Source organism: Rana temporaria, chromosome 11, assembly GCF_905171775.1.
Source record: "Rana temporaria chromosome 11, aRanTem1.1, whole genome shotgun sequence".
In the NCBI taxonomy this organism is placed as follows: domain Eukaryota; kingdom Metazoa; phylum Chordata; class Amphibia; order Anura; family Ranidae; genus Rana; species Rana temporaria.
The window spans coordinates 145,903,553-145,927,897 of NC_053499.1; the positions used below are offsets into that span (position 1 = coordinate 145,903,553).

Consider the following 24,345-nt stretch of genomic DNA (forward strand, 5'->3'; position numbering starts at 1 on the left):
TTGTAGCGTTTGTGTACCGGTGGGTTGTTTTCCCCTTACTTCCTAATAGGAAACTTCTCTAAAATGTGGGGAAATTCAGAAGACTCACTTCCACTCACTTCCTGTTCATGTAATCATTTAGGATTTCCTTTCACTTCCTGTAACTGAGACAGTAGTCAAATAGAATGATGACTCTCTCTAGCAATTTTTGGGGTTTTCATAAACTTTAACCACTTGATTTGGAAGTGGTTATCGTTATCCTCTCATGACCAGTCCATTTTTTTTATTTTTATTTTTACTATTCAGCACTGTGCTATTTTACCTGGCAATTGTGTGGCCATGAAACACTATGCGCAAACAAAATGTATATAATTTGTTTTAAACAAATAGAGCTTTCTTATGGTGGTAATTGTTTGGAGTTTTTTTTTTTTTTTGCTGTATAAAAGGAAAAAAGACCAAAAAGTTTGAATATTAACAATATATATATATATATATATATATATATATATATATATATATATATCATTCAAAAGGTTTATTGAAAGGTATAAAAAGATACAGAAAAAAAATGCATACATCACAGATTGCAGATGCAACTGCACGAAAGAAAACAAACAAACAAAAAAAGACAATCAGTATATTCCAATGAAAAGATACTTGACCTAAGACTATATCTTGTTTAGTACCAAGAAGTAAAATTAGATAGAAAATAATCCTCACCAAAACAAACAGGTAAGATTCAATATGCATAGAACTATAGGACATGCTAGATCAAAACAACGTGGAAAAAAATCAGTCAACTTTGTCCATAATCGAGTGAATATCAAACACCCTCAATGGTAGTTGTCAGTACCGTGTTCTGAAATTGTTTGCCAGACCGACTAGAATTGTAAACAGTTTAGAGCAGGGGTGCCCAACCTTTTGAAGAGCGAGGGCCACTTAAGCGACTTGGTAATCGGTCGTGGGCCACAATGAGCGGAGCGTGTGGATGGCATGTCCGTGTCCGCTCTGCATATGATTTTTTTTATCATTTTGTTCCCACAAATTTGATCACCTCTGCGATTTTTATTTTTTGCGCAACAACTAAAAAAAGACCCACATTTTTGAAAAAAATTAAGGCCCAGATTCTCAAAGGCGTTACGACGGCGCAACACCATTTGCGCCGTCGTAAGTCTTAATCTGGCCCCGGGTATCTATGCGACTGATTCTTAGAATCAGTTACGCATAGATACCAATTAGATCTGACAGGCGTAAGGCTCTTACGCTGTCAGATCTTAAATGCAATTTTTTTTCCCGCCGCTAGGTGTCGCCGACGTCGTTTTCCCCGTCGCTTATGTAAATTGGCAAATTACGACGATTCCCGAACGTACGCGCGCTCGACGCAGAGAATTTACTTTGTTTCCGTAGCCTTTGCGACGCGTTAAGTTGCCCCTGGGTCTATGGAGGCGCAGCCAATAAGTATGGCCGTCGTTCCCGAGTCAAAATTTAAAAAATCTATGTCGTTTGCGTAAGACGTCCGTGAATGGCGCTGGACGCCATTTACGTTAACGTCTAAGCAAATGTGGAATCTCTGGTCACCACTGAAGAAGGAGGTGCTGATGATAGACACATTATGGTGGATATGGTGGTGGTAAAAATAAAATAAAAAATAAATGGTATTTTTTAAAACAGTGAATGGATGGAGGTGGGGGGGGGGGGTTATTTCCTGGGGATGGTCTTTAGATTTAGCCATAGAGGGGACCAGGGAGTTCACATAGGGGTTTATCTACTACTATGGGCAAATGAACTGGTAACCCCTGCCAAAATAAACAATGTATTCATTTAGCATTACAAACCTGTGGGATTCCCAGTTGCAATGCTGAGTAACATATTGTTGTTTTGGAAAACACAATGTAAATGTACAAGCATTTGATTAAGTAAAATAATACCGCTAATTTTATTGCATTATCTTCCATCTTCCAATCATGTGCAAGCACAGTGTTGCATACTTGTATTTTGTTTTTATAATGGCTATTAGTTTATTGTGCAGATAATGCAATAAACTTAGCGGTATCATTTTACTTAATTAACTGCTTGTACATTTACATTGTGTTTTCCAAAACCACAATCTGTTACTCAGCATTGCAACTGTGAATCCCACAGGTTTGTAATGCTAAATGCGTACATTGTTTGTTTTGGCAGGGGTTACCAGTTCATTCGTTCAACATGATAAAAACTGCGTCTGACCTACTAAAAACTTGTGTGAGAAATAAAACATTGATGTTTGGTAGAAAAATGATGTTATGCAATAAAAACTGTAATGCCTGGCTTACACAGGTGCTGAAAGAGGGCGATAAGAGCATGTTCTTGATGTTCCACCATGTTGGCTTGGAAGTGAGGTATTGAACCACGTGGTTTAAAAGAAATCTATGATCACAGCATACACTTTCATTTTATAACATCATCATTGTGATAGGGATACAAATGATGGTTATCTTTGACAAACTCACATAAGCTTGAAGAAAACATATCCTTTCATGTTGTAAGTGCTGCCTGTTTGCTGGACATCTCTTTCCACAAATTCCTGGATTCACTGCATGCCATGCTAGAAATAAGGACTATATATTCCATGATACCTTTCTGCCTGATTCCTGTATTGATTCTACCTACAGAAAATCCTCCTCTCAGTAGGCAGGCTCTGTGAAATGTGTGACGCAGCAGTGCTTACTCAATGTCACAGAATTCAAGGAAGTAAATATGTGGGGATCTTCACAAATTAAGTTAACAATAAAGCCAAAAGTCTCGGAGTCATCTTTGACTCAGACATGACGATGGATGCACAAATAGGATCAGTCATCAGCGGTTCTCATCATCTGCTCCGCATGCCATGTAGACTCGTCCCCTTCATCCCGGAAGAGGACAAAGCAGTAGTGGTTGGAACTTTTATCAACTCACGACTCGACTACGCAAATTCCCTCTATTTAGGACTACCAAAATACCAGATTTCACACCTTCAAGTCATCCAGAACACGGCAGCCAGACTGGTAACAGGTAAAAAGCTGTGGGAATCAGTCTCCCCGGTCTTGAGGTCCCTCCACTGGCTGCCTGTACAGGACCGGTGACATTCAAGACACTCTGCCTCACCCACAAATGTATACAGGGGAACACTCCCCAATACTTAAGCGAGAAAATAAAACCCTACGTCACCAAGCGCGTGCTCCGGTCAACCAACCAAAACCTTCTCCAAATTCCTAAATCCCGCTACAAATCGAAGGGAGAACGCAGATTTTCGGTCCAAGGACCACGGCTCTGGAATGCTCTACCCACTACCATCCGCTTGGAGGAAAACCATCAGGCCTTTAGGAAAAAACGAAAGACCCACCTCTTCTGAAGGACCGGTACGACTCTGGATGTCAAGCGTCTTGAGGCGATTAAGTTCGCATTTGTTGCGCTATACAAGTTACTCACTCACTCACAATCATCAAGTTCATTCAGTATAAAAAGTGTAGGCTAGAAATAATTTAAATACAATGTGGAGATTAATATGTGATTTTAGATTTTTGAGAATAAATACACTTGAACTGCTTCTGGACCGCCCCACATACATTTACTGCAGCAGAGTGGGTCCTTCAGGGGAAATGACGTACCTGTACATGATTTTGATTGCAGAGTCTAGGGTACGTGTGCGTACCTCCGGCGACCCGCTGTGATTGGACACAACAGGAGCCATTCAACGAGTCCGGCGGACGCGATGTCCACCGGGACCCGCAGATGTAAACAAAGCAGATAACTGTTCTGTCAGAGGGGAAGATGGAGATCTTGAGTTTCTGCTGAGCAGTAATATGGATCTCTGTCTTCCCCCAGTCAAAGCACCTTCCCCACAGTTAGCAAGCACTCCCAGCGAACACATTTAACCCTTTGATCGGCGCCGATGTTAACCTCATTCCTGCCAGTGTCATTAGTACAGTGATAGTGCATTTTTTTTAGCACTGTTCAGTTTTGTGTCACTTGTCCCTAAAAAGTGTCACTTAGTGTCAGATGTGTCCGCCGCAATGTCACTGTCCTGCTAAAAAATTGCTGATCGCCATCATTACTAGTAAAAAAAAAAAAACAATTCCATAAAAATATCCCATAGTTTGTAGACGCTATATCTTTTGCGCAAACCAATCAATATACGCTTATTGGAAATTGTTTTACTAAAAAAAAGTAGCAGAATACATATTGTATTGGATTATTTTTGTTTACATTTTGGATGTGTTTTATAGCAGGAAGTAAAAGATATATACATATATATATATTTTTCAAAATTGTCAGACTTTTTGTTTATAGTGCAAAAAATAAATCCAATCAAATGCCACCAAAAGAAAGCTCTATTTGTGGGAAAAAAAGGACATTAATTTTATTTGGGTACAGCGTTGCACGACCATGCAATTGTCAGTTACAGTAACACAGTGCCGTTTCGCAAAAAAATTACCTGGTCATGAAGGGAGGTAAACCTTTCCGGAGCCGAAGAGGTTAAAGACAAATCACTACTAAGCAAATAGCATTAACATGATCTAAGTATTGCCCATAATGTATGATCTGCAATAAACAGTCTACATACAGTGTCACTTCTCTCTGCTGGAACCTCTGAAAGAGTGTTTGAAAATTGGGCAGAGTGCTTCCCAAAGACCCGAAAAAAAAATGACTTAGTAAATAAGATCTGTTACTATGTCACATGGTAGGGACAGAATGTTATACACTTCAGTGACTGCATTTACATTAAATTCCTCAATACTTAAGTATATTATAAAATATTATTCTTAGAAACATACAATTTGTTCAAAACATTTATTAATGTTAAACTGCTCAAGCTTCTCCCTGAATTCTATAAATACACTGAATTCATGTGTCAAATCCAAGTGCCTGCAAGTTAAATATTTCCAGATTCTTCTCTTTCCATAAGTGTATTACACTATAAATATGTTGTGGATAAGGATTCAGGGGAATTGGCTTTGCCCAACCCCTAGCTGTATTACCTGGCAGCTCAGTTACAACACATTGGTCGCGTTTTACCTGTGGACCGGGTGGCAGTGGAAGGGAGTGGGGATTCCAGTATTGTCTTAATGGGTTATGTGGCTGGGACTAGTGATGTAGCTATGGGTCTAGAGGCATTGGTATATGCCAAATCTAACATGTTTGCCCTCATGCAAAAGATATGGAATAAGACCAGACAATTGCAAAATGTCACTGGCTTCATGAACTACAGCCCTATGTGGGATAACAAATACTACCCTGAACTGCTACCACTGGACAGCGGGCCTAGGTGGAAAAAATATGGGATAACTTGTCTGAAACATATCTTTTGCCATGGCAAATTATCTTTTACTGAACTACAACAAGAATTCAACGTACAGCACTCTATGCGCTTTTGCTACTTGCAGTTGCAGCATGGTATTAAAATGGAGTTGGAAAAAAGAAGAGAAGAAACTGCGCTAAACTATAATGTGAAAAATAAAAAAAATATTAAATGTATAGTCCCAATGTGAGTAAAGACCAAGTATATCTGTGACGATAAGAAAGCTGCAAACCTGCTGATGAACAAACAGTGATAGAAATTGGAAAAAAGGGGTTGGTTGTGCTAACTGTAATAGTTCTGCACAAAGTATGAACAAAAATAATAATGATGGTTGTGAATTGTCTTAGTGCATATAAATCAGTGAAAACACAAAAAATGCTATAATAATCCAATGAACTAAACCATATAGTGTTAGTATAGAAAATGGGTATTGTGAATAAATAAGTGAACCCACAAAAACACATGTGATAGTCCAATAAGCTGATCATATGATATTAATGGAGCAAATTGATGATGTGAACTTAGTGAGTCCAAAGAGAAAACAGCAAAAAATGAATAACAAATTGGTGTGAAGATGGTATAATTAACTCCAAACTTAAAACACCCATGTGGAAAACAGTCTCTTCCATATATTGTGATTACTTCACAGAAAAAAACGTGTTTGATGTGATCCACCACTGAGAGAAATGCCTGCTTACCGGAACTCGGTGACCCCCCATTACAGAGGATCAAAAACAGCCTATAGATAATACAGCTTAATCTGCTCCAGCCGAATCCAAAGGATGGTAATTCAGGTCAACACACTCACAGATTTGATGGATTCCAATCTCAGAGATCATGCTTGACAGGATCAATCTCACAGCTTGACAATCCAGCAAAGAATGCTTAAAGTGGAGTTCCACCCAAAAATGGAACTTCCACTTTTTGGAATCCCCCCCCCCCTCCAGTGTTACATTTGGCATCTTTCAGGGGGGAAGAGGGAGCAGATACCTGTGTAATGCACTCCTTCTCTTCCAGATATCCCTAGATCTATACCCAAGGCTCCTCCCAGGGGCCCCCTTACTGGGGTCACTGCACTTCTACACAAACAGTCTCCTGCGCTCGGGAGCTTGATCACTTAGTGAACAACCAGAATCTTCCATTGGAATAGGGAATGACCAGGGATCTAGCTGCCGTTCTCATAATTTTTGGTATTCTTGAGAATAAAATGTAAAAGGAAAAGAAGGGCGCACCAACCTAGTGCATTACCAATGGCTAGGTTTAATTGTATAAAACGTAATGAATACTCACAAACCAAGTAAAAAAACAAGCATAAACATCACTCCATCAAAGGGATAGATGCCTCCAAAAGGTCTCCTACTGTAACCAAACAGCCGGAGAGTGCAGACAACATAGATTACAGATATGTCTTATGCGTTGCGAGGGCGAACCCTCTTCCTCAGAGCCAAAAGTAATAGTAACTGTCACTGCACTTCTTCTCCCTTATATAACACACCACAACGTAAAGATTGGGATCCAGCTTCCTCATCCATACCTCCTAGTGTTGTAAAATTTAGCAGTTTTCCAGTAGCCCATCCCCAGATAGCATATTGAAAAATTCTGTTCTAATTAATGTCCATTAATATGATTGTGTATCTGAAAGGTGAATCGCTTCAAGCAGTTGAAAATTGCCCTTTTCAGTGGCTACTTGCAAAGTTCCTCAAACTATAGCGACCAGCTGCAAGTTTACTTAAAACTGATAACTGAGGAATTCTAAATGATTAAACTTTGCTATCCACTTGATAAATAGAGCCTGAATGAGGAAATCCTAGTGAAATTAGTATTACTGAGCCTAAATAAGGAGAACCTAAAGAGGTATTACTGAGCCTACATGAGGAGAACCTAGTATTATTGAACCTAAATAAGGAAAACTTAGACAAGCCAGTGTTACTGAACCTGAATGAGAAGAACCTAGAGAAGCTAGTTCTACTGATCCTCAATGAGGAGAACCTAGAGAAGAGAGTATTGCAAGGCCTCAATGAGGAGAGAACATGTGGAAGCTAGTATTTCTGAGCCTGAATGAGGAGAACCTGGAACAGAGATTAGTACTGTTTCTGTAGCTATAATAGATCTGTAGGTCTAGTAGTTTTATTGTCTGGGCAACTGTGTCTAGAGGATCACAAGCTGAATAGATGGGAAATGAATACACAATGTTTTTTTCTGTGTACAGATTTTATGGCAACCATTCATAAATTATACACAGATGTATGTGAAACAGTTTAATAACATATACATTAAAAATGTTAGTTCCAAGAGATTCCAATAAACCACTCCAAGAGCTTCTTGGAACAGAAGATCTTACAAATGAAGGACCTAGGGAGAAATATTTTCCATAGACAGCTTGTCCAGTAATTCTATGAAAGAAGATAATCAACTTGTATCTTTGGTGCCACATCCACCTACAATGGTAGACTGACCAACTGTACAACATGGCGCAGGCAAGATCCAAACACCCTTAGGCACCTCAAATCAGCAAGCACATACATATGAACACCAAGCAGGATTTTATATCTTTGCTAAATAAAATCTACATTTTACCAAAATGTTACAAACATTGCCCAGTCAGCTTTTGAATATCTTTTTATAACTGTTTAATATGATGCTAAATGACCTTTGCTGTATATGAAGTTCTGAACGGAGACCAGCTGGCGGATCACACATTAGCTGTCATGCAGTAGATGAATATCCTGTTGTAATGTATGTAAAAGTTCATGCACCTGCATGTCTTCATTGAAAGATATAAGTTTTCTAGCGTAAAACGCCAAAGTTCTGTTCAGGGAGACAATATGAAGTTTAGGGGATCACTGAGCTACAGGAAGTCCCTTATGTTTGGCTCCAGGTTTAAATTCAAGAGAGACGTGTACTGTAGTTTCAGTTCTTGTATGTCCTGCAGTAAGTTTTATATATTGCAGAGTATACAATTCTCACAGTTATTTATCATTTTGGCAGCAAGCTGGTCCACACCCAGTAGAAAGGGAAGGCAGATATGATAGTAAAATTCTAATTATTAAATGACCACTGGAACTCACTGAAATTGTATAATAAAAATTACAGTAAAATTAATGTCAACTTCTACTTAATGCAAAGAATTACACTCAGCATACAGATCATTTCTTATTGGCTGATAACATTTTCTGCTCTTTGCCTTGTAAAAAAACATAACATTCTACGTTTGATACTGAAGATAGAGACAATATGCACAGGGCAGACTTCTTTAGCAGTTAGACCTTCGTTTCATAAGCCTAAAGCAATAATAATGATTGTCAATTTATTTCTTGGGGTAATGGCACTTTGGACATCTTTATTGAATAAGCCACTTAAGTTGACTTCTGGGTATGTATTACAGGAAATAAATTGGGCGGCAGGTGGGATCAATAGGCCAACACATTATCATCAATAGTTTTGTGCCAAAAGTAGGCCGTGTGATTTTGTTTTATTAGACCCAAGGGAAAAAGCAATAGTAATCATTCACAGTGCGTCATTCATAGCACGTCATCCATTGCATGTATTCCAAAATATCTACGCCAATGGCCTGGTAGTGTGCAGATGTGTCCTATCCACTGCACAAGCGTTTATTATATATTGTATTCTGGGACACCTTGCACACGGCATTGTGAAGATTCAATGGAGAATAATTCTCTATAAAGGCCTATATGCAGTATAAGTGAGTAATCTACGCTAATGATGATATAATTATGGGAAATAATTATTTATACAGCTAGATATTGGTGGATAATAACTATTAGACTTATTATGCATAGCTCATAATTCTGTATGAAAAAAAAAGTCAATCAAGTAAGGCAAAGCTGTCCTATTCATTTTACTTATTCAATAAACAGCACATGTAGTCTTGTTTTTTTCAGTCTGGATCTCCTCCTTCAGATCTTAATTGGCTCTTGCTGCCATTGGTTCCTTTTTGACATGTAAACATGGCCATTCAGCCTGAGGGCATTTCAGCTCTGCCTGAACACGTGGCTCTAGTTTGACAGCTTCACATAGCTCCAACTCTCGCTGACTGCCCTAGGTCAAAATGGTGACTTCTCAATAATATCTGATGCTGCCTGTTAGATGGTATCAAAGTTACACGTTTTGTGTAAAATGCTCTGTGCAATGACAGAACTTTGACTTAAAACATTGTGTGGGGGGGTTTACTAAAACTGGTGCACACAGAATCTGGTGCAGTTGTACATAGTAACCTATCAACTTCTAGGTTTTATTGTCAAAGTTTAATTGAACAAGCTGAAGTTTGAAGCTGATTGGTTCCCATGCACAGCTGCACCAGATTCTGTTTGCACCAGTTTTAGTAAATCACCCCCACTAAGATGGTGGCAGTTGCCCCATTCATTCTCTTACAGTGTGGAAAACTTTTCACACCTCCAGGCACAGATTATTTTCATCATCTAATGTGTAAGGCATAAGTTGGACATGTCAGCTTCACAAAACCTACACATAATGAACACTGCAATTTATGTGTTAACAAGAGAATTTGTGCACATTTTTACATTCCTTCACAATGAATCACAGTCCTCGCTAAAAACAGTGACAGTACAGAGACTGGCTCACTTCGGCAGCAACACAGTTAAAAGTTTATAGTCGCTGTTGTGGGAAGAATATCTCAGAGACAGATGACAGCTCGCAGGTTTCCCGACATCTCGCAGGTTTCCCGGCAGCTGCAGCATGCACAAATTTCACTGCTGACACAGAGCACTGCCAATCCCCAACTGGCAGTGCCAGCGGAAAGTTGCTTTGAGACATCCAAGTACCTGCCTTAACACTGACTGCCAACTGCAGCACACAATGTGTTAAACCTTCTAAATCTGTCATTCCTGGAGCCTAGACAACAGATAACTGCAGCTATCAAAAGTGAGAGAACTTAGAGAAGAGTCTCAGCCTAATGGAATTAACTCTATGATCACCGGCCAGGTTTCACCTTGTACAGGTACCTCCAACAGAAGAACTTATAGAACAGAACTTATTGCATCTATACAAACTATCACTGTGCACCATCTCAGTTGACAGGAACCTGCTGAAGGCCAGACAGATAGCAGGAACAGCAAAAAATGCCCATCTGGGCACTGACCACTTACCCGGCAGGCCAGAGTAATGAACATGGTATAGGTCTTCCCTATAGGAAATGTAGAGATTCCTCCCAGCCCATAAGTGACTTTCTCATCCAGACACACTGTGTGCTGGGCTGCATCATTATGTCTGAAACCTTCCTTTTCAGCTGAACGGTCTCATGTTCCAGGCTGGGATTCCCTTCTCCACCCCCTTTACAGGCTCTTAACCCTCACGCTTCTGAACCAAATATAGAATCTCCATACCGATCCACTACCAAAAGAACTTTAGATTCTGGATTGCAGATATCTTATATTTATGTCCATTTAACTGTTTAGTGTAACGTGATTGTAGACACTTGTCATGGATAGTGGAGAACTTCAACTAATGTTCAGCTTCACCCGAATGTACAAGATGATCATGTCTTTGACAAAACTTGTCCCAGCCAATTTGGTTTATGTATATAAATTAAGTTACATTGATAGTTAACTATGGCTGCCTGCCTTAGAGCCAACCATTTATAATTAATGTTTAAATAAAGTTTTTGTTGCCTTATTTGTGTTATAGTTTAATCTTATAATGCTGAACTGCAGCTAAATCCAAATTTGAAATTCAGATTTGTGAACTCTTTAGAGCCAACCATTTATAATTAATGTTTAAATAAAGTTTTTGTTGCCTTATTTGTGTTATAGTTTAATCTTATAATGCTGAACTGCAGCTAAATCCAAATTTGAAATTCAGATTTGTGAACTCTTTTACCTGTAAAAGTGTATGCAAAAGCATATTCATGTTGGACATGACCTCCAAACAATATTCTGACCAAGCAGATATTCAGTCTTGTATCATGTCTGTATGCAATGCTATGCATCCAGCATCACCCTTCTTGCGTGGAGAATAATAGGACTTGAGCTGAAAAAAGACAAAATTGGTACCTTCAGGGCCAAGGAGCGTAGAAGGATTTTTTTTATATGCAATAGCCCAAACATACCCTAAATATCTCCTGATCTGATGATAAGCACCATGTTTTTTTTTTTGCTGCAATTATGAGTAGGTATATTGGTAGGTCTGCGTGGAACTGTCATTTCATACCCATAGTTCTTATCTCCTATACACAAGATGAAACTTTGCAAACCTTGATAGATAACCGCTTGTAGGGCCATATATGTTTACTTCCACAGAGAACATGCTGGCAGCTGGAGGGACTATGGTTGCCAAAATCAGATTTAAGACCCTTAGCCCCTCATATTTATCCAAGATATGACCACTTATGCCCCTTATTTTCTTAGTTGTCTCTTTTCTATTGGAAAGAATCATAGAACATATTGCATTTATCTTATATGCCATGGCTTAACAGATATGGTCAAGCCCATGTTTGCTGAAAGGCTGAACAAACTTTGGTAGAGGGTGACAAGATATTGCTGGCTACTGAGCAGATCATTGTCCCAAAGAGTCAGTCCATCCAAAAGTGAGATTTCAGTTCAAAGAGGATATACAGCAGAATGTGGTTCTAGGCAAGCTAGTGGTACCCTCCACTATGATCCTACCCTTTCAAGTCAACACTGCAGTATCTCTGTTGGGTAGACTGACCTCTTAAATGTAGGCTGCAGTCACTACAGTTGACCACACTATCCAGTAGAAGTTCCTGAACAGTTTCAGTGCAACGGGCTGAACAGCATTGGCCAGCATATCCGCATAGTCAGTATTGTCAGCTAGTGTGTTTGGTTCCAGCACTGCCTTTTCTCTGAGCCCATTGATGCTCCAACAACACACATTAGACCAGTGATGGTGAACCTTGGCACCAAAGATGTTTTTTGGAACTACATTTCCCATTATGCTCATGCACTCTCCAGTGTAGTTGTGTATCATGGGAAATGTAGTTCCAAAACATCTGGAGTGACAAGGTTCCCCATTACTGTATTAGACTATGAGAGGGAGGTTGTACAGAAAGTCTGAATATACTCTGATAATTCTGCTAAAGCTGGCTGCATTGCAAAACTGAGGAGAATAAGGTAGGTTGGTTGCAGCATTTCCTGAATAGCTCTAAAATTCATTGATTGATCATTTGTGTTCTTTGGCTTATTCCCATGTCTCCTAGCTAAAATAAAACAATCTATTTTATTATTACTAATAAACAGTCACGCTGAAAAAGAAAGGTGAGTCCCACTTTCCCGGGCCACCGAGCTGATTAATAACTATTACCGTATTTAATAATATTAATAACTATTACCGTATTTAATAATATTAATAACTATTACCGTATTTATCATATAAGTCACGATCTCATCTCTACTAGTTTTGCTACTGTAGTAGCTTCGTCAGGAGATTTTATTCTGTGCACAGAGTATCAACTCGCTGGGGGAGCATAGGTCCAACGTGGAGAGACAATCTCACATGGGGGCCAGGTGTAACAATTTGCCCCAGCGCAGAAAGGAACCTGTGTTTGCTGTATAAAGGTGTTGAAAGGAGAGGGCCCAGGGACTTATCTGGTAATAAACGGCAATTGAGATAAAAGCCACATGCGCAGCTGGAGGTAACCGGTAAGGCTATGCCAGCAGCAAGAGGGTAATTTGGGCAAAGACCGCTTGGCGTTTGGTAGAACCACAAGCGTGTCTCAGGGCCAGGTGTGTATCAGACTGCTTCAGACTCGTCACACTCTCCATCAACTAGTTCCTCTTTCACACTCACTTTGAGATCACTTCTCACATAGAGACATACACCACTACCCCTCTGTTTTACCCTGTAAAAGAGAGCATAGCCAGGAATATTAATAACCCAGTCATGATAAGAATGAAGCCAAGATTCAGCAATACCAATTAGATCATAGTATACATTGTGCTGTAAATTTGAGAAGATTGAACAAGTCATATGAGCGTTAACATGTTATGGTGTTTACAGACTTTGATACTCCAGTGCTGTAAAAATTCCCTTTTGTATACATTGTTTGTTGTATAGTACTTTGCGACTATATCGACAAGTATAATTAGTTTGTGCAATTTTTTTTTCAATAACGTGTTTTTTTTTTAAACTTGATGAGGTGACTCCATCTCTACCTCCTAATCTTTCTCCTGCATTGTCATCCTGGTGGAGACTACAATTGGCTGTGCTGACACACATTATACATGGTCCAAAGCAATGATGTGCTGCAGACACCTTATCAGTTTTGTATCTATTAAAACATAAGATGTAATTAAAGTGTTACTAAGCCTACAACAGTAAAATCAGTCTGTATATGCAGTAAAGCATGCTTGTTATAATATTATTATTATTATTATTATTATTATTATAATACAGAATTGTTATAGCGCCAACAGTTTATGCAGCACTTTAAAATATAAAAGAGAGACAATACAGTTACAATACAATAAAATACAAGAGGATTAAATGGGGCCCTGCTCAGAAGAGCTTACAATTTAATGATGAGAGAGGCTCTGGAGAAATCCTTTAGATGAGTATGGGATGAAGAGACCAGGGAGCTTGAGAGGAGCATAGAGGACGGTTTGCAGTGGCGGCTGGTGCTCAAAATTTTGAGGGGAAGGGGGTGGGGGGCACAAACAAACAAAAAAAAAACATCAAACGCAGCCACTATGCCCATCAAAGGCAGCCACCGTGCCCATCAAACCCGCTGGCTCTGATAGGCACTTCCAAACGCCATCAAACTGCTGTTATTCAGATTGCCAGCGCTCACCAGGGGGCCGGCTATCTGAATAGTGGGCGGCAGTGGCGACAATACATAGAGATTCATGCAATGCATGAATCTCTATGTACTGTACACTTGAGTGACGGCGCAGGGGAGAGAGGGGGTGGCACTCCTGCACCCACTATGAACGCACCGCCGCTGACGGTTTGGGTGATATTTGGAGACAAGATTAGTGATGTAGCTCGGGGCAGAGTTGTGAATGGCTTTGTATGTTGTGGTTAGTATTTGGGATTAGTGAAGAGGGGTGGCAGACACAGAGCGGTTGGCAAGGTGAATAAGTCCAGCAGCAGCATTCATGATAAAGTAGGGGTAGCCTATGGAGAGGTAGGCCAATGAGAAGAGAGTTGCAATAGTCTAGGCCAGTGTTTTTCAACTCCAGTCCTCAAGGCGCCACAACAGGTCATGTTTTCAGGCTTTCCATTATTTTGCACAGTTGATTTGATCAGTTTCACTGCCTTGGTAATTACCACAGCTGTTTCATCTTAGGGAAATCCTAAAAACATGACCTGTTGGGGCACCTTGAGAACTGGAGTTGAGAAACCCTGGTCTAGGCGAGAAATAACAAGTGAATGAGAAGCTTGATGGTTTCATTTGTTAAAAAGGGGCGTATTTTAGAGATGTTTTACGAAGGTGAAGTATACAAGCTTTGACAGTGATTGGATTTGGGACTAAAAGGACAGGTCAGAGTCTAGGATTACATGTAATACCCTGGCACGAGGGGAGGGATTGATGATTGCGTTATTTAATTTGATGGAAAAGTCGTGGAGGGGGGCAGGGGGGAATATTACCAGCTCTGTTTTAGTGAGATTTAGTTTAGGCGCTATTCACACCTTAACTTCTTTTGGGCGTAGGGCGTCCCGCGATTCTGTGTGCACGTGTTTACCGCAATTCGTTGGGCGACAATGACAGCAAAATTGCGGCGTGATTTGGTGCCATTCAAAATAGCGGGGATCATAGGGGCTTCCCGCCATTTAGCGACATTTCCAAATTGTGTGCAGAATTGCGGCGATTCCGCTCACAAAACAGAATTCCAAGGTGTAAATGGAGCCTTAAACAAGTAGTGTGACATCCATGCTGATATGTCAGTTAGACTGAAGAAATTAGGTGAGATGCAGACCAATAGATTTGGGTGTCATCGACGTATAGATGGTTTTGGAAACCGTAGGCGGTTATCAAGTGACCAAGGGAGGAGGTGTAGAAGGAGAAAAGAAGGGGTCCAAGAACAGAGCTTTTGGGGACCCCCACAGACAGGGGCAATGGAGAGGAGGAGACAGAGTTGTAGGGTAGGTAACACTGAAGAAGCGCTGTGATAAGTAGGAGAACCAGGATAGAGCAGAATCATGGAGGCCAAGGGAATAGAGTTTATTGAGAAGGAGCAAGTGTTCAACAGTATCAAAGTCCACAGAGAGGTCAAGCAGTAGGAGTATGGCGTTGTGGCCGTTGGTTTTAGTACTTCCACAGTGAGTACTAACTGCTAAGGGATTCATCCTCTGCATCCTGTCTTATCTGATCCTCCCCTTCTTCCACAGTCCCCAATTTATTTATTTTTAGAGTTTGATTTCTTCTTGGGGGAGTGGGAGAGTGCATGTGATCAGCACAAGGCCAATTGGCACTTTCTAGACAGAGGGTCAGGGGTTCTGAAGCCTCATAGGACAATCAGGGGAGAATGAAAACTCCTACAAACTTTAACCAGACACTGATAGAAGTCACAAGACTGCTATATACTGCTGATGAGAAAAGGAATTTAGAAGTTTTTATTCACGGAAATAATAAGATGTCCATGTTCTGTGTACTGTGGGAGACTAGTTATATTGAATGCAGGGTCCTGGTTTAGTAACACGTTAAGTAAAGCAGGTACATACTCAGATCTGTATCTATATTGTCTTCCTTTAATAGCCTAGCTAAAATCATTTCCGAATAGTGTGTGGAGCAGAGGGGGCAGCCCTCTTAGCTAGCCAGTGGTCTATTGCATATCACAATGCTCTCTTTCTAACCCTGCAAATATGCTTACAGGAGGTCAGAGGACATGAATATCCATGTGCTGCTATTTGACTGCTAACCAGCATTTGAGGGAGTGAAAAGGCGTCTAAGGAATCAGAAGTTCAGCAATCTTGTTGCTCATCAGGCGGGTAAGTACTGTTCCCATGGTTGAATGGGTGTCAAGGGATGGATTAAATTGTGCACACATAGGATGCTTTCTTCTATGAGGGAAAGGTTTTTTTTCCCTGCAATTCTGTTTTTGCAAGAAGCAAAACTTTTTGGTGTAAACATTACTCAACTTTTCACTATTAACATGCTGATAATCGTCTTCCTTATATTTGTGTCTTGTACCCCCTCAAATGATCATGTGGTGTAGTGCATATGCTGCTTGTCCCTGCTTTGGAAATATGCTTTCAGTGATTTATGTGGCTGTTAATAACACATACTCTGTATATTATCCCTACAGCTAGACAATCTCTTATCAGAGCTCATTTTTCTCAGACTATCTGTTTCCATTGTCCTGATTGTGGGATAATGGAGGGGACCCTTATGATCCTAAATTATATAAATGACAATTTGGGAGTAATTACTAATAGTCTCTAGCCATTGTAAAATGGAATCAAAATAACGTGTGATGTAAATACATATTTTAAGGCAATTATAATAATTTGCTGAAATGTTGGATATGACAGTTTTACATGTCCTAGATCATATTTCATATACAGATGTGCAGAGGTTTTCCCCATCTGTATTTTAGACAGCACAGTCAGCCCTAACTGCTGAGTTTAAAATGAAAAAAATAAAGAAATCAGCACAAGGGATACTACTTACCCTTAAGGTGATATGTCCCTTTTGGCACTGTGTCCTGGTTTAGCAGGAATTTTCTTCCTCCAATGCCACCCCACCTCCACCGCTATAATATTCTGATGCGGCAGGGTTAATTGAACTGAGGGAGATGTGACAGGCACTTATCAAGAGTGCCCGACTATGCCCAGCCTTTCCACCTAGCTCCTCAATTCAAAGAAGCTACAGCTTTTAAAAATGAAGCACAATCTATGAATGGAGGGAGAAGGCCTTCCAATCATTTGCCCATCCTCCATTAGATCACATTTCATTCTTAGCCTGCCATAGCTCTTTCAGTTCTATAAACCCTCCGCTGCACAGGAAGATTATGATGGTGGGGCGCATTGGATTAGGACGTTTTCTGCTAAGATACACAGGGGACTCTTCAAATTGAAGGTAAGTTATGTCCCTTGTTTGTTTTTTTTGTTTTTTTCTAAACTTGGGCTTTAAATGATCACAAATGCAAAAACCAGCCTGCGATGGATTATTTTGGACTACTATTATTTTTCCTCAAAGTAAAGGGTGAAACCTGGTATGTCTTTGCAGGTCACAAACATTTAGACTATGCACCTATGATTGTTTATATTTATGCCACAAACAGTTGCTTTTTACCACCATATTACATCTGTGGGTATCTTTAGACTTGGGAACTGCTAACCACTAACCACTGTGTAGTACTGCTAAACAGTTAGCACAGCCTTCATATGTAATGTAATTCCAACCTCTCAGAAACCAAGCAATGTACTAACCACAAGTTTAATCAATCACTAAAATTATGTCAATTGTGAAGTCAAAACTAAGCAATAAATTGACAGTTTCAAGGCAGTTTTTTGCAGGATCAAATTGACGTGGTATTAAAAAAAAAAAAAAAAAAACATGGCAATTTCAACAAAAGTGATTGCATTTTTCTGTTGTTTATTTGGGGCAATTTCACATTTCTTGTACTCCATAGAAACCAATATTTCTTTATTGTCCATTGATGGAGACAGGATTGGTTGTCTTATGCCGCGTACACACGATCAGTCCATCCGATGAGAACGGACCGATTGGCCGTTTTCATCAGTTAACCGATGAAGCTGACTGATGGTCTGTCGTGCCTACACACCATCGGTTAAAAAAAACATTGTGTCAGAACGCGGTGACGTAAAACACAACGACGTGCTGAAAAAAAACGAAGTCCAATGCTTCCAAGCATGTGTCGACTTGATTCTGAGCATGCATGGATTTTTAACCGATGGTCGTGCCTACTAACGATCTGTTTTATCCTATCGGTTAGGAATCCATCGGTTAATTTTAAAACAAGTTGCATTTTTTTTAACCGATGGTTAACTAACCGATGGCGCCCACACACGATCGTTTTTGACCGATGAAAACGGTCCATCAGACCATTCTCATCGGTTTAACCGATCGTGTGTACGCGGCATTAGGCCCCTTTCACTCGTGCAGACCGTATGTCCGCTTTTTTATCCATCCGTTTGCGGATGAAAAAGGGACATACATTGGTCCCTATGAGATCGCGGATGTCAGCGGATGAACATCCGCTGACACCGGATCTCGTCCGCCTCCGCAAAGATCCGATTCTGCAGATGGAAGAAAACATTGTTTTTCTTTCTGTCATCGGATCGAATGAACACGGACATACGGTCTGTGTTCAATTGACTCCAATAAGATTCATCATCTACTAGTTTCCCTATTGTTTGCCCACCATCAGTTGGACTGCTTTTGGACTTCCCACACATGCAAGACTTTCTACTGACTTGTGACAATAAAGAAAATATGATTTTTTTGCTTACTTTTAAGGTTAGATGAGGTCCAGGAATGTATCCCTGGATCCCAGAAGGATGCCGGCATGTCCTAATACAAATCCAGAGAGCAGACAAATGTGTATGAAAAATGACCACTACTCAAGACCAGTCTGTGTGGATTAACAGTGAAGAGCCGTCTCCGCCTACATATCTCTGCTGGACCACGCCCCACTGACGCGTTTTATCCCACTGACTAGGGCTTAGTCTTGGGGTGGGAGCTTGAAGCAGGATGGTCTAGCAGAGACATGTAGGCTGAGGCTACACTGTTTATTCATAGATGCTGGTTGAGAGTAGTGGCGATCATTCTTACACATTTGTCCAGTATTTACAGTAATACTGTGCTGTGTCTGTACATTAACTTAAAAAAAAAAAACAGAATACACGGTAGGTACAAAAAATAAATTTTTATGGTTTACATTTTTGACAAAAAAAATGGAATTGAAAATTTGATTGTCCTATCAAATTGCTACATATGTGGCCAGCATAAGGAACATTTTCCAACATTTCACTTCAAAAGACGTTGATCATTAGATTGATTTCTCTTGAGCATGAACAAACATACTAGAGATGCAACAACATTTTGGTGGCTAAAACATATCGGACGAAAATGGTGATAGAGAAAAAAGGTGCTGATTATGGCGCAGAAGACACACACAATTTTACTGCAATTTTTCCACAATTTTACTATGCTTATAGTGTGTTTTTCATAGGTCATGTGACTCAAAAACGTAACATGGGTGCATTGCGTTTTGGATGCATTTCAACGGGTAGGTGCACCAAAAATGCAGCAAGCAATATTTGTAACACAATGGAAGTGTAAAGACATTGTGACGCTATGCGAGGTGCGATACATGATCATAGGTACATTTCACCTCGCATACGTTCTATCATGAGAGACTGAACCGGAATCCATTCCGGGTTTTACAGTCTCTGGGCCTGGCTAGGATTCCGGTCCGGATGTTTGGGTCCACTGGAGTCCACAATCAGCTGGACTTTAAATGTCCAGGAAGAGAGCACAACAGGGCTCTGGCTTGAAACTCAGGAAGGGACCTGAGTGAGGGGAGCGCTGAGTGCTGGACTAAAAGGTTTGCTTTACTACATGTTTTGTGGGTGTCAGGGACTAGACCCACACTGTATAGAGAGGAGATCCTGTTTGTTTAGTTTAGCGCCGGACGGCAAGGATTTAATTTATTGTTTTGTTTATTTTAATCTGCAAACCGTGTATAAATAAAATCTGGCATCCGCCAGACTTAAAAGAAAGTGCCTGCTTACAGACTGTGATTTCAGAAAAGGTGATCCCCACGAGCTAATCCCTCACAACATACATAGAATTTAAAGTGATGCATTTTTCTTGAGCTTTTCTTGCTTTAATGGTGCCAATAATGGGCGACAATAAATTCATATTCATGATTTTAATAAAAAAGTCGAATATAACACAATTGTATATATAAATATATACATTTAAAAAAAATCAGGTTCGGCCAAGTGCATCCTAAATTTTCGGTTTTGGCTCCAAAATTTCAATTTGTGGCTCCTCTAAAACATACTGTACATGGATCGCAATTCGCCAGGTCCCTACTAAACCAGCCAAATTCTGATCCATGTATGGCCAGCTTAAGAAACCCTTTATGAGAGAACTGCTAATAGGGGCCATTAGTGAGCTTATCTCTTTTAGTCTAGTTGAGTCAGTGAAAGGGTCATAAAAGTTATTTATTGACAATAAAGCTGTCACTGACCATACTGGCACGTTCTTCTCAGTATGTAAAGCTATTTCTGTTTAGTTCGTGGTTATTTAAAATAAACTAAAACTGCCAGTAAGGTAGCAGTTCTATTATCATGTATCAACACCTTTTTTAAATAGGCAATGAAATAGAGATACAGACAACACAACTAGACGTGTCAGGATAATATAAACTGCATCTGTATATAAATTTGAGCTGTACTTAAATGTTAAATAATATATAAACCCAACATTTCATATTTCTGATACGTGCCTGCTGTACAATATACATGTATAAAAATAGTTCTATTTGAATTGCTTCATTTGCGTGACATTCCTGGTGTTCCTGCCAGTCCCTCTGCTTTCCTATCAAAAACTGTCCACACTAGGTATGAGAACACAGCATGTTCAGTTCTCTAGTTGTGCTGAGAACTCTGCCTGCTTTCTTTCATTGATAAGGCTTGTCCTGCTGACACAACCCCCCTGCAAATGTATTCACTGGTGAGACCAGTGTAGTGCTGTTTCCCCTCCCCCAGCTCCCTTAGCTCCTTATGTAGCTGAGAACAAAGGTGATCATTAAAAAAAAAATGGAAAACATTTATAATGTGTGTGTGTGTGTATGTATGTGTATATATATATATATATATATATATATATATATATATATATATATATATATATATATATATATATATATATATATATATATATACATACACACACGTTTTTCCTTTTATTTCTATTTTCAACTGAATGGGTTGTTTTGAGAGTTCAAACATATTTTAACCACTTCAATACCAGGCACTTACACCCCATTCCTGTCCAAGCCAATTTTCAGCATTCTGCGCAGTCGCTGATTAAATGACAATTGCGCAGTCATGCTACACTGTACCCAAACAGAATTGTTATCATTTTGTTCCCACAATTAGAAATTTCTGTTGGTGGTATCTGATCACCTCTGCAGTTTAAATTTTTTGCTATACAAATAAAAAAAGGACACTGAAAGGCTGCAATGATGGGTACTTATGGGTGGCATTGATAGGCAGCACTGATGGGCACTAATATGTGGCACTAATGCATATGCCTGGTGGCACTGGTAGGAATTTTGGGTGGGCACTGATTGGCAGCTGCCTAGGCATTGATTGGCAGCTGCCTTGGCACATATTGGCATTTCCCTGGTGGTCCAGTGTGGATGCCTATTCCTGGTGGTCCTCGGTGGCATACTGGTGGTCCTGGGCGGGCATCCGAGAGGGGCTACACTGGTTAACTATCAGCACAGACCCCCCTGTCAGGAGAGCAGCCAATCGGCTCACGTCTGTCAGATGCGAGTGAGGAAAATCCGATCAACGGTTCTTCCTGTTTACATTGTGATCAGCGGTGGCTGTTATCCTGCTGGACGTCATATGATGTCCAGTCAGCATAACTGAACCACCGCCCAGCTGTCATTTTGCTGTAGGCTGGGCGGGAAGTGGTTAAAGGCTAAGCTCACTGTTTCTAAAAAATATATATATATATAAATGTTATAAATGCACATGATTTTGCAGGTAAAAAAGTGCCTTTATCATTTTTTTTATACTGCAGCCTGCAAAGCATTGCAACCGTGATCAAAGGATCACGGGTGCAATGCCAGGCTCTTGCAGACACTCAGTACAACTGTGTCTACACCTCCATACAAGCAGACAGTGTTACCGAAGAGCAAGACAAGTCTATACACTATGAGTACGCTTACTAGTGCCCTACAAGCCATCTGGCGCAGTGGCAGATGGGACTTGCAGTTCATTCATTCTTAGAACTGTGAATGAATGACGTGGCTGTGTGGGTAATGCCCACACAGCCACACTATTTTCTTAAATGTGACAGCATAGAGAGGATCCCCTGCCCTCTGTCACAGGGGGGGGGGGGGGGGATGTGGGAACAACTGCTCCAAATAACTTATTACATGGTAAACCTTAAATATGGGTGTAACATATTACAAAATGGTCAACTCAACCTTTAACTCTTTTCGATAAAACATTTATACCTAGATTCAGGTACGTTGCCGCAACTTTGCGGCGGCGTAGCTTAAGGCATTTAAGCTACGCCGCCGTAAGTTAGCGAGGCAAGTACATGCTTCACAATGTACTTGCCTGCTATGTTACGGCGGCGTAGCCTAAAGCGGGCAGGCGTAAGGGCGCCAAATTCAAATGTGTGTAAGGGGGGCGTGTTTTATGTTAATAAGGCTTGACCTTACGTTTTTGATGTTTTTTTTACTGCACATGTGCCGGGCGCCTACATTTCCCAGCGTGCATTGCGGCTAAGTACGCCGCACGGGCCTATTGATTTTGACGTGGACGTAAACTACGTAAATCCCAATTCACGGACGACTTGCGCAAACAACATAAAAATTTTGACGCGGGAACGGCGGCCATACTTAACATTACTATTCCAACTAGTGCCTAGCTCTAACTTTAGGCGGCCTAACTCTAACGTAAACGGCGTAAAAGTACTGCGTCGGCCGGGCGTACGTTCGTGAATCGGCATATCTACTCATTTACATATTCTACGCCGACCGCAATGGAAGCGCCACCTAGCGGCCATCTGAAATATTGCAATCTAAGATAGGACGGCACAAGCCATCGTATCTTAGATATGTTTAAGTGTATCTCTGTTTGAGCATACACTTAAACATAAGTCGGCGTAGATTCTACTGATAAGCCGGCCTAACTCTTACTTAATCTACCTATTACTTTATAGGGGAACAATACTTTCATATAAAATCTCTCACTGTCTATACCTCTTTTACATAGAAATTACCTTGGTCAGTGCAGGGTGGTTGTCTGATCCTCCGCTAAGCTGGTAGGGTGGTCCTGTACATGTGCATCATATTCTTCATGGGACTTGATGGAAAAGCTGTCTCCCTGCCGGCTTTCAAGTAGATGACTATTTTGTTATGGACTTATTCACCTAAGTACAGTGCTGCGGAAAGAGGACATTAGCATCTCTTGGCACTCATTGGGGATCATTTAACCTAAAAGGGAAGCTGAGCTGGAACTTGGGGTGGTTGAGTTTTTGAAGTACTACATTTAAAAGTAGTTTTTTTTATTTTTTATTTTAAAATGACATGAGCAAGGTTGTTTTTTTATATAATATACTGAAACCTGCAATTTAACTTCAAAATCTATGAAATAATGACTACCCTGAACTTGAGATGGTTATTGACTGGACCATTGGGAGTTGGGCATTCTCCGCTGTGTGTTGTTTTTTTTCTTTAGAAGCTCTGAGTTTGTTTGCTGTGTATTGTTTGTGTTTCTGTAGAAGTCAATTCCTCCTTATTTAATACAGAGTCCAACCTAGGTCTGTTAGACCCATCAGGCACTGGGGCAGATTTGAAGAACACTTGATTGAATGACTCTTTTAATTTTAGTTCAGTTTGTGCTCCTTCAGGCTGAATTTGGAACAGTGTGTGGGATTTCTTTCCATTCATATAGCAGTGCTAAACAATTTTTAGTGTACATAAATGGATGTCAAGCAATCTATATTTAAGGCAAGAATTTCCATAGGATGTGCAGCCAAGCACAATACTGTAAGGAGCAGTACTGGCTGCTTCATCTGGTTGGAAATCTATCGGATAAGCGAGTAACATGCCAGCACTCTTATACTGATGTATGGAAATAGCAGACGGGCTTGGCTTGCTGTAATGAACATTTTCCCATTGGTTAATTAGGATACCAGAATAGTGCCACCTTGTGTGAGTGAAGGTCAATGAAGGCCACATCAAGTCTCAAACACATCACCACTCTGGTGTCCATTTGTAGAGTTAGGTGGCCTCATGTAGTTAAGTGGCTACATGTGTGATCAGCTGACTCTAATCGAAAACATTTTTGTTTTAATACTTATTACTGAGATACTATCAGCTTATTTTAAAGCC

The 24,345-nt window shown here is 40.3% G+C and overlaps 1 long non-coding RNA gene across 1 annotated transcript in view; it reads left to right on the plus strand.

Moving 5' to 3' along the window:
- LOC120917822 overlaps nt 1-24,345 on the plus strand; it is a 340,441-nt gene that overhangs the window by 286,611 nt on the left and 29,485 nt on the right. Inside the window, exon 4 of the long non-coding RNA XR_005744237.1 lies at nt 16,104-16,219. This is a non-coding gene — a long non-coding RNA (uncharacterized LOC120917822). The remainder of the gene's footprint in view (nt 1-16,103; nt 16,220-24,345) is intronic.